Below are 8,858 nucleotides of genomic sequence, written 5' to 3' on the forward strand. Positions count from 1 at the left end.
GTTCCCCATTTCCCTGATTAGTGTGCCATTTCGGTTACTGCGCTGCTTGCTTTTCTCACCTGCTCCCCATTTCCTTGACTGGCTTTCCAGCAGGTACATCCCCACCTGGCTGCCCTGGCTCACTTGTTGGATTATAACTGAAATGTTATCCTGTGTTGGCTGAGTGCTTCATGTCTTCCTTGCTGTTTGTGCCTGTCGCTCCAGTTTTTGTAAGCTCTGTTCTTTCATTAAAGCCTTGCTCAATCCCAGCCTATCTCCGCTGTCTGCATTTGGGTTCTGTTCCTGCTCCCCCCGTGACAACAGCGCCATCTTCGATCTCATCACATGGTCAATAGATAGTGCGCTGTTGCAGTCATAATATTGAGTACTTTTCTGCCATCTAATGGTGGGTTCTAGTAATGCAGTTTGCATACAGTTTTAGGTGTCACGACACAGGAAGTTTAAACCAGTAAGTGTTTATTTACATTGAGATGACATGTTGACGGACTTTGCCGCAATCCACTTGTATCTGCTTTCGTCTTTCGTGGCATCGTCTGCATGTATATTCTTATTCTGATACTTATCTTTACTTACTTTTAGATATTTAAATTTATGCCATTTAGTCACCATATTGTTCAGTTAATTAGAACAAAGAGGAACACGTGTGCTCTGTAATGGCAAGTTAACTGTTACTATGCACTGCTTGTGTTAGGCTTATTCATGTAAAGGGCTTTGAATAAGTACATTCCAGTAATTCAAGATTTATGTTTTTATTTGTAGTTTCCCAGCATTATTAAACCTGTGGACAACACTAACTGTCTTCAGAGTCGTAACGTAAGGAAGGTGTTGACACTTGCTGCCTGTGCCTTTGCTCAGTAGCGAGAAGAGGAAAAGACAGTACAGTGAAAAGACGACATTCTACAGACAAAGCAACACAGTTCATGAGATTGTGGTAACCGGCATCACACATCAACAACTACAGGGGCTGAAAATATACACACACTGAAATTTACTTACCTACACAATAGAGAGAAACTTACGTGCTCTGAAAACTAGGTCTTGTGCCTCTGTGTCAATGCGCTCTGGTGCATTATCCACTAGCGCAGCAGCCAGGGCTAAAGCTGAAGCTGCCAAGGTATGCTTGGTGTATACCGAGAAGGGGATCAGAATGAGAATGGAGAAAGCTCAGCTGGAGGCTGCAATGGAGATGCTGGCCATAGAAAAGGAAATTGCTGTAGCTGTGGCAAAGGCAGAGGTGTTGGAGGCAGCAGTTGCTACCAATGAGGAAACAGAGCCGTGAAATCCCATTCACATCGCCATTTGACTCTGCTCAATGCATACAAGATTATGTGAAGGAGCAAACTAAAGTATATGAGGAAAGGAGTTTAGCACAAGAGGAGGAGCCACCCTTTCAAGACGAAACAGAGTGGCCACACACCAAGCCACCAAAGTCCAGTCTGTACACGACCCATGTCTCAATACTGAGCACGTTATCCCACCTGTTGCTAATACTCACGTTCATGATACTCCCTTTCATGCTCCAAGCAAACATAAGTCTCGGAACCCTTTTCTCACTCCAGACGTGGCTCATACTCCAGCTCAATGCAGCCAGCCTCCTCATGGTGTAACTTTCAATGATGAGGATTAATAACGTTGGCTGGCTTATCCACACGGCCACCCAACTCATCATTCTCCCCATAGCAACATCAATGTTATGCCTTTTCGCCCCCATTGTCATGTTCTGCAACCCACTCGTGCTACTGATTACCACATGACACTTTGTGAGGTTTCTGGCACGACGTGAGCTTATCACAAGCTTATCACAGGCCAAACAGATTCCAGCGAACTGGAAAAGCCTCCATTGAAAGCCAGCAGGTCGAATGAGGACTCTGTCCACAAAACAGAAGTGTCTGCAGCAGCTCGCTAAGACCAAGACAGACACAGAAAGGAAGCATACAATCCTAGTGAGAGATGTCCTATCCACAAAAAGCCGCATTCTCTGCAAAAGTGCCGTGCATTTCATGCAAAACCCATAGAGGAACGAAAGAACTTCCTCAAAGAGAACGGCATTTGTTTTAAGTGTTGTATTTCCACATCACACACTGCCAGAGTGCCAATGCACTGAATGTGACAGTGACAGAAACTCCTCTGCCCTCCATCCAGGGCCAGCGCCATGGGTCAATGAGACAAGCCCCTCTTCAGAACATGGTGGGGAGCCAGACCCCACACCAACCCCAGTGGTCACAAGTCAGTGCACACAGGTCTGTGGAGGAGATCTCACCAATAGGTCCTGCTCAAAGATTCTCTTTGCCAAAGTTTATCCCGGAGGACGCCATGACAAGGTGATGAAGGTATTTGTTATTCTGGATGAACAAAGCAATAGATCTTTTGCTCGCTCCGAATTCCTTGACATCTTCAACATACAAGGCCCCACTGCATCATACTCTCTGAGGACCTGCTCAAGCATGACTGAGAACGTGGACAGGACAGCCTTTGGCTTCTACATAGAGTCACTGGATGGTAAAACAATTCAACCTCTACCAAGACTGCTGGAATGCAGTGAGATACTGGACAACAGAACAGAGATTCCAACACCCAGTACTGCCTTCTTCCATCCTCTCCTGAAACCAGTAGCTCACCTCATTCCAGAGCCAGAGCCCAACGCTCCCATTATGTTCCTACTTGGCCGCGATGTCATCAGACTCTACAAGTTTCATAAACATGTCAATGGTCCTCCACATGCTCCCTACGCTCAGAGACTCGACCTAGGATGGGTGGTTATGGGCAATGCCTATTTGGGTAGTGCTCACAAGCCACTCAGTGTGAACACTTTCACCAACACCCTAGAACCTGACATCTTTGAGCTGGTCGATCCAAACATGGATGCTGAAGTCCGTCCTCACATCTCCACACTCAGGCCACTGTTCAACAGCTTGGATCTCAGCGTTTCTCCAAGTTCTCCTCATGGCGGTCTCTGAATCGTGCCATTGCCAATCTCAGTCATCTCTATCACAGCTACCATAGTCATCTAGATAGCGAGCAATGACTGCCGAGGGTGGCACTTGTGTCAAGAAGCACACACACCCGAACAGCTCAGTCAGTCCAAGTGCATAATTATCAGGGCTGGAGGAGGCGTATACTGAAGAACTGGCTTGCCTAAAAAAGAGAGAAGATTCCTCAAGGCAGTCCTCTCAAAACCTTGGACCCCTTCATTGATGCACAGAATCTTCTCAGAGTTGGGGTCGTATGAGGGAAGGAGAGCTTGAGGCCAAAGGAAAAAAAAAACCCTCTGATCATTCCTGATAAACATCACATCTCAACCCTGTTGGTTAGACACTACCACGGACAGACTATACACCAGGGACGCCTCTTCACAGAAGGTGCCATCCGTACAGCTGGCTATTGGATCGTAGGTGTGAAGATACATGTGAGCAGCATTATCCACCATTGCATCACCTGTCGCAAACTTCGTGGTAGCCCTGAAACACAGAAGATGGCTGACCTGCTAGCTGATAATCTGTCCATGGAACCTTCATTCACTAACATGGAGCCTGGAAGCACCATGCTCCTCAAAGATCATCAGCTGAAAAGGAACGAATGGCCCCATGGGAATAGTCACCCAGGTCTTCCCCAACAAAGACAATAATGTGGGCAAGGCAGCGATTAAGGTCTCATAGAAAGATGGGACTAAGCTGTTTCTGAGACCTTTGTCAGAAATTGTTCTTCCTCTACCTCCTAAATAGAAGTTTGTGATTTCCTAGTTTATTGTTAAGGTAGTAGTAGTAGTGGCATTCCACGACGCCAGAAGGGGAGTGTGCTGTTACAATCATAATATTTAGTATTTTCTGACATCTAATGGTGGATTCTAGTGATGCAGTTTGCATATGGTTTTAGGTGTCATGACACAGGAAGTTAAAACCAGGAAGTATGTTTATTTACATTGAGATGACATGTTGACGGACTTTGCCGCAATCCATTTATATTTGCTTTCATCTTTCGTGGCATCGTCTGTATGTATATTCTTATTTTGATATACTTATCTTTACTTACATTTAGATATTTAAATTTATGCCATTTAGCCACCATATTGTTCAGTTAATTAGAACATAAGGAGGAACCCATGTGCTCTATAATGGCAAGTTAACGGTTACTATGCACTGATAGTGTTGGGCAAGCTTTCATGTTATTTAGTGCTGCAGTGAACAACTTATTCATGTAAAAGACTTTGAATCTTGAATTCATTAATTCAAAATTTATGTTTTTATTTGTAGTTTCGCAACCTCCAACATTATTAAACCTGTGTTCAACACTAATCATCTTCACAGTTGTAAGGAAGGTGTTGACACTTGCTGCCAGTGCCCTTGCTCAATAGTGAGAAGAGGGAAAGACAGTATAGATAGAGCTATCTATGTTATAACGGTGCACTAACTTGCTGTGTATAGGTTATTATAACGCAATAAGATCACTCTAGATCGTGGAGAGGATGGCGGAAATGGCGTCAGAGTTAGAGAGTGAAATTGAAAATGAGGAGACGAGAGGATTTGAACATAAGAAAAGGGAGAGGAATATTTCAAAATTCCTTAAATGATTCTAGTCTGTCATTGAGAACAGAGGAGACATCTCGTTGGGATGATAGCCGTGACAAGGGAAGACAGGATTTTCAAGGACCCACATGAGGTTGGAAAAGTTGTAGGAAGGAAACTTGGAGATGTACAATCTATCAGGATAACTAGAAGTGGGATGGTTATCATTGATTGTATCTCAGTGTCAGAGATAAAGCCTTTAAGACTGAGGTATTTAGACGTCATCTCTGTGTGACTTGCTCCCCACTCAGATTAAAAGCAATGAAGAAGAGAGTGATAAGAGGCGTGCCACTGTCTGTAGAGGCTAAGTCATTTCAGGATGTTGCAGGTGTGTGAGGTAAGAAGATGACGAGATTCCGAGAAGGGGAGTAGGAGGACAGTAATTCTGTGTATTTTAATTTTGAAGGGGAATTGCCGGAAAGAGTGTATAATGAGTATGATGCTAAGATTTTCACTGGGAGTGACGACGAAGGACAGGATTAGGAACGATTATATGAGAGGGACCACTCAAGTTGGACAGTTTGGAGACAAAGCAAGAGAGGCAACATTGAGATTGCTTGGACATGTGTGGAGGAGAGATGCTGGGTATATTGGGAGAAGGATGCTGAATATGCAGCTGCCAGGGAAGAGGAAAAGAGGAAGGCCAAAGAGGAGGTTTATGGATGTGGTGAGGGAAGACATGCAGGTGGCTGGTGTGACAGAGGAAGATGCAGAAGACAGGAAGAAATGGAAACGGATGATCCGCTGTGGCGACCCCTAACGGGAGCAGCCAAACAATGTAGTAGTAGTAGTAGTGTATAATGGGTATGTGTGTTATAGAATGAAGCCATGTGAGAGAGCTCCTCTAAGATGTTTTTGCTGCCAAGAATATGGACATGTTGTAATAATAATAATAATAATTTTATTTGTGGGCACCTTCCAGAGCACTCAAGGACACCTTAGAGAACAGTTAAAAAAAAAACAAGCAGCACTGTCTCAGACAGCATAAAATCAAAGGGGTAGACGATAAAAGGTTAATACAGCAGATAAGTATAAAATCATCATCTGCACAAAACTCAATGAAGCATGGATCAGACAGAATATGCCAGTTTGAAAAGATATGTTTTGAGATGGGATTTTAAGGTTGAAATAGTCAATGCTGCAAATGTCTTGGGGGACCCGAAACAACTGGTTTTTAAATGAGCAAGATCGTTTAAAAGACTATGAAGTCCCTCATTGTAATGAGAGACCCGTTCATCTGGGGTGGATAAATTCTTTGCTGGGGAGGTTATCAAGTCCAATAGAAAGAGCAAATAAATCAATATTCTTAATGTTACGGAATGAGATGGAGCGTGACAAATTTGTTTTGGATACTGTTAACAACACAAGACACTAACTTGTGGTCAGAAATGGGCAAATCAGATGCATTGCAATTAAAAGGAGTTATACCAGAGCAGCAAATCAGACCAAGTACATGTCCTTTGGAGAGTGTAGGAAAATCAATATATTGCTGTAATCCAAAACTATGCAGGCATGATGTAAAATCCCTTGCGAGAGTATTGTTGACAATTGTCCATGTGTATGTTAAAATCACCAAGCAATATTACATTAGGGGACAAAGAACATAAGAAGGTTAGAAAAACCGAAAGTTCGTTTAAGAAATCACTGTTGGGCTTTGTTGGTCGATAAACAGTGGCTAGTATAGCAGGATCTGGCCCATTGATTTGTAGGGCAATGGACTCAAATGAAACATGCACAGGCACAGTTATGGAAGACACTTTCCACTTTTCACTGTAAAGCAGGGGTGCCCAACCTTTTTTGAACCAAGATCTACTTTTACATTTGTCAGCCAGCCGAGATCTACCAGCCCAAATATGGAACCGTATTACTGTTATACCCATTCAATACACACTACAAACAGAAAATAATACAGCCACTATAAAGTATAGTTTTCTGTTAGAAAAGTAGAAATAAATGTCATTCTCTACCTTAGTGGGACTGCTGGCACTGGGCGAAGGAGGCTAGTTTCTCATAGTCAGGGTTGTAGCAGCTGTTTGCAAGCCTTAGGCCAGCCATAAGGCGGTCATCAGTCATTATGGATCTGTACTTCGACTTGATGATCTTTATGTGAGAAAAAGCATATTCACACAGGTAGGTTGATCCAAAAAGTGCTGTGAAGTTCATCGCACATCTCCTGAGGTTGGGGGACTTTTCCTGCAGCAGTAGCTCCCAGAACGTTCCCCTCATCCCTTGTGTTGCCCTGGATTTAATCTCAATGTCAGTTTGAAGTGTGAGTGTGTGTGTTGCCACTTTGGAGGCAATGTCATCCACATCAATATTCCCAAACGGAAAACACAGATAGCTGGCAACAGGTTCAATGGATGCAAAGTCAGTATAGCACCTATCAAACTCTGACAAGATGCTCTGAACTTGCTCCTTATAATGTGCATTATCAAGCTGTGCTGTGTCATTAACCTGATGTTTAAGTTCTGCCTGCATGTGCAGTTTCACAGGTCACTGCATTGCAGCCTACTTGACAGCAGTTGGAGCTTGCTTTTAAACGTTCACTGAGCTGAACATGTTAATTACATATTTATCCTTTCCCTGTAGTTATAAATTCAGCTCATTCAGCATGCTGGTGAGATCGGTTAGAAATGCCAAATCCAAAAGCCACTTGTTGTCCTCTAGCTGTGTATATTCGGCGTGTTTAGTAAGCTTGAGAAAATCTGATTTCAGGCAACATCTCACTGAATCGCTCCAAAAATTTGCCTCTGCTTACATCCGTATGCAGCAACAGGTCTATGTTCTGCTCCTGTCTCCTTCCAGTGTGCGCGAAATAGCCTCCTCTGTCAGCCCCTTGCCCTAATCGAGCACATAATCTTCATAGCAATAGCCATCACTTCTTTCATGTTTAAGATCTTCCCACACAGCGCTTGTTGGTGAATTGTGGAATGATAATTAAGGAAGTCCGGGAACGAATCAATTTGCTTGCACAATCCAACAAACCCATTAATACAGCCTACCATAGCAGGTACACCATCAGTTGTAATGGAGATGAGTTTAAAAAGGAGCAGTTTATTCTGGTTAACGAATTCCGTGGATGCTTGAAAAATATCTTCGCCTCTCGTCTTTCCTTTAAGTGGAAAAATGGTGAGCAGCTCTTCGTTTGCGCTCATGTCTTCAAAGGGCATTCTAATGAAAATGAAGAACTGGGCCACATCTACCATATCAGTTGACTCATCGAACTGGAGAGGAAAACACACGTGTCCAATGTCCTTCATTTGCTCGTGAAGATTTTCGGCCATTTCCTCACAGCGCCATGTAACAGTATTCCGGGATAGTTGAACGTCTTTAATGGCATTCACAATGTCCGTTTTAGTCTTGAAATCACCGAAGAGTGCATCCGCAGCCACGACAAACGCCTTTTTCACAATTTCACCGTCTTTGAAAGATTTCTTATGCTTAGCAAGAACATTGACTGACGCGATGCGATGCTGTCGTTGCAGCCTTACCCTTGGAGTTGGGTCTCATAAAAAATGACTGTTGCGCTGCACTTGAGACTTAAATTCCTGCAATTTTTTTGGTTCATAGAGCTGTTTTTGTAATACCCCTGGAACAGGGAAAGAAATGAATACAGAACAGCTACTGGCTGTATTAATTGTATGAATGACCCAAAATACAAATTCCAACCTAAAACAATACTATTTAGTTACTGCGCCTGCAAAGATAACACATACATTCAGACATGCATACATTCACACGCGTGCATACAGGCGGCGGGAGCGAAGGCAAGGCGCACACTGTGCATGTCTCGATCACGCGCCAACCTCATGCACACACCATGTATTCTGCACCAGTAGCTCAGTAGCAGCCACGATCACGTGCTCATGTCATGCACACATCATGCACTCGGCGCCAGTAATATACACTTCCAAACACTGTGCTCAACAAAACCTACCTGGACAGAGTAATAACTACACACCGTCTTCTGAGAATATACCAAAGCGAACAATCACCGCCACTTCACATTGGTCACGCTCAACTCGCCTTGGCTGGCGGCCATGCCAGCTAGCTAACCGCTATGCTAGCGAGCCAGCCCTGCATGCACTCGACTCCGTTCCAAACGAAATATTCTTATTTGCGGTAAGCTAATGAATCCATAGTGGTCCATAAACATTTATACACTGATAATGAGCTGTAATAATATATACTTTTCATCCTTACCTGGAACTGGGGAAGAAATTAATACAGGACAGCTGCTGGCTCTTCATCAACTGTATTAATGACGAGAGCCCCCAGCATGCCCTCTAGTCACAT

This window comes from Lampris incognitus, chromosome 11 (genome assembly GCF_029633865.1).
Source record: "Lampris incognitus isolate fLamInc1 chromosome 11, fLamInc1.hap2, whole genome shotgun sequence".
In the NCBI taxonomy this organism is placed as follows: domain Eukaryota; kingdom Metazoa; phylum Chordata; class Actinopteri; order Lampriformes; family Lampridae; genus Lampris; species Lampris incognitus.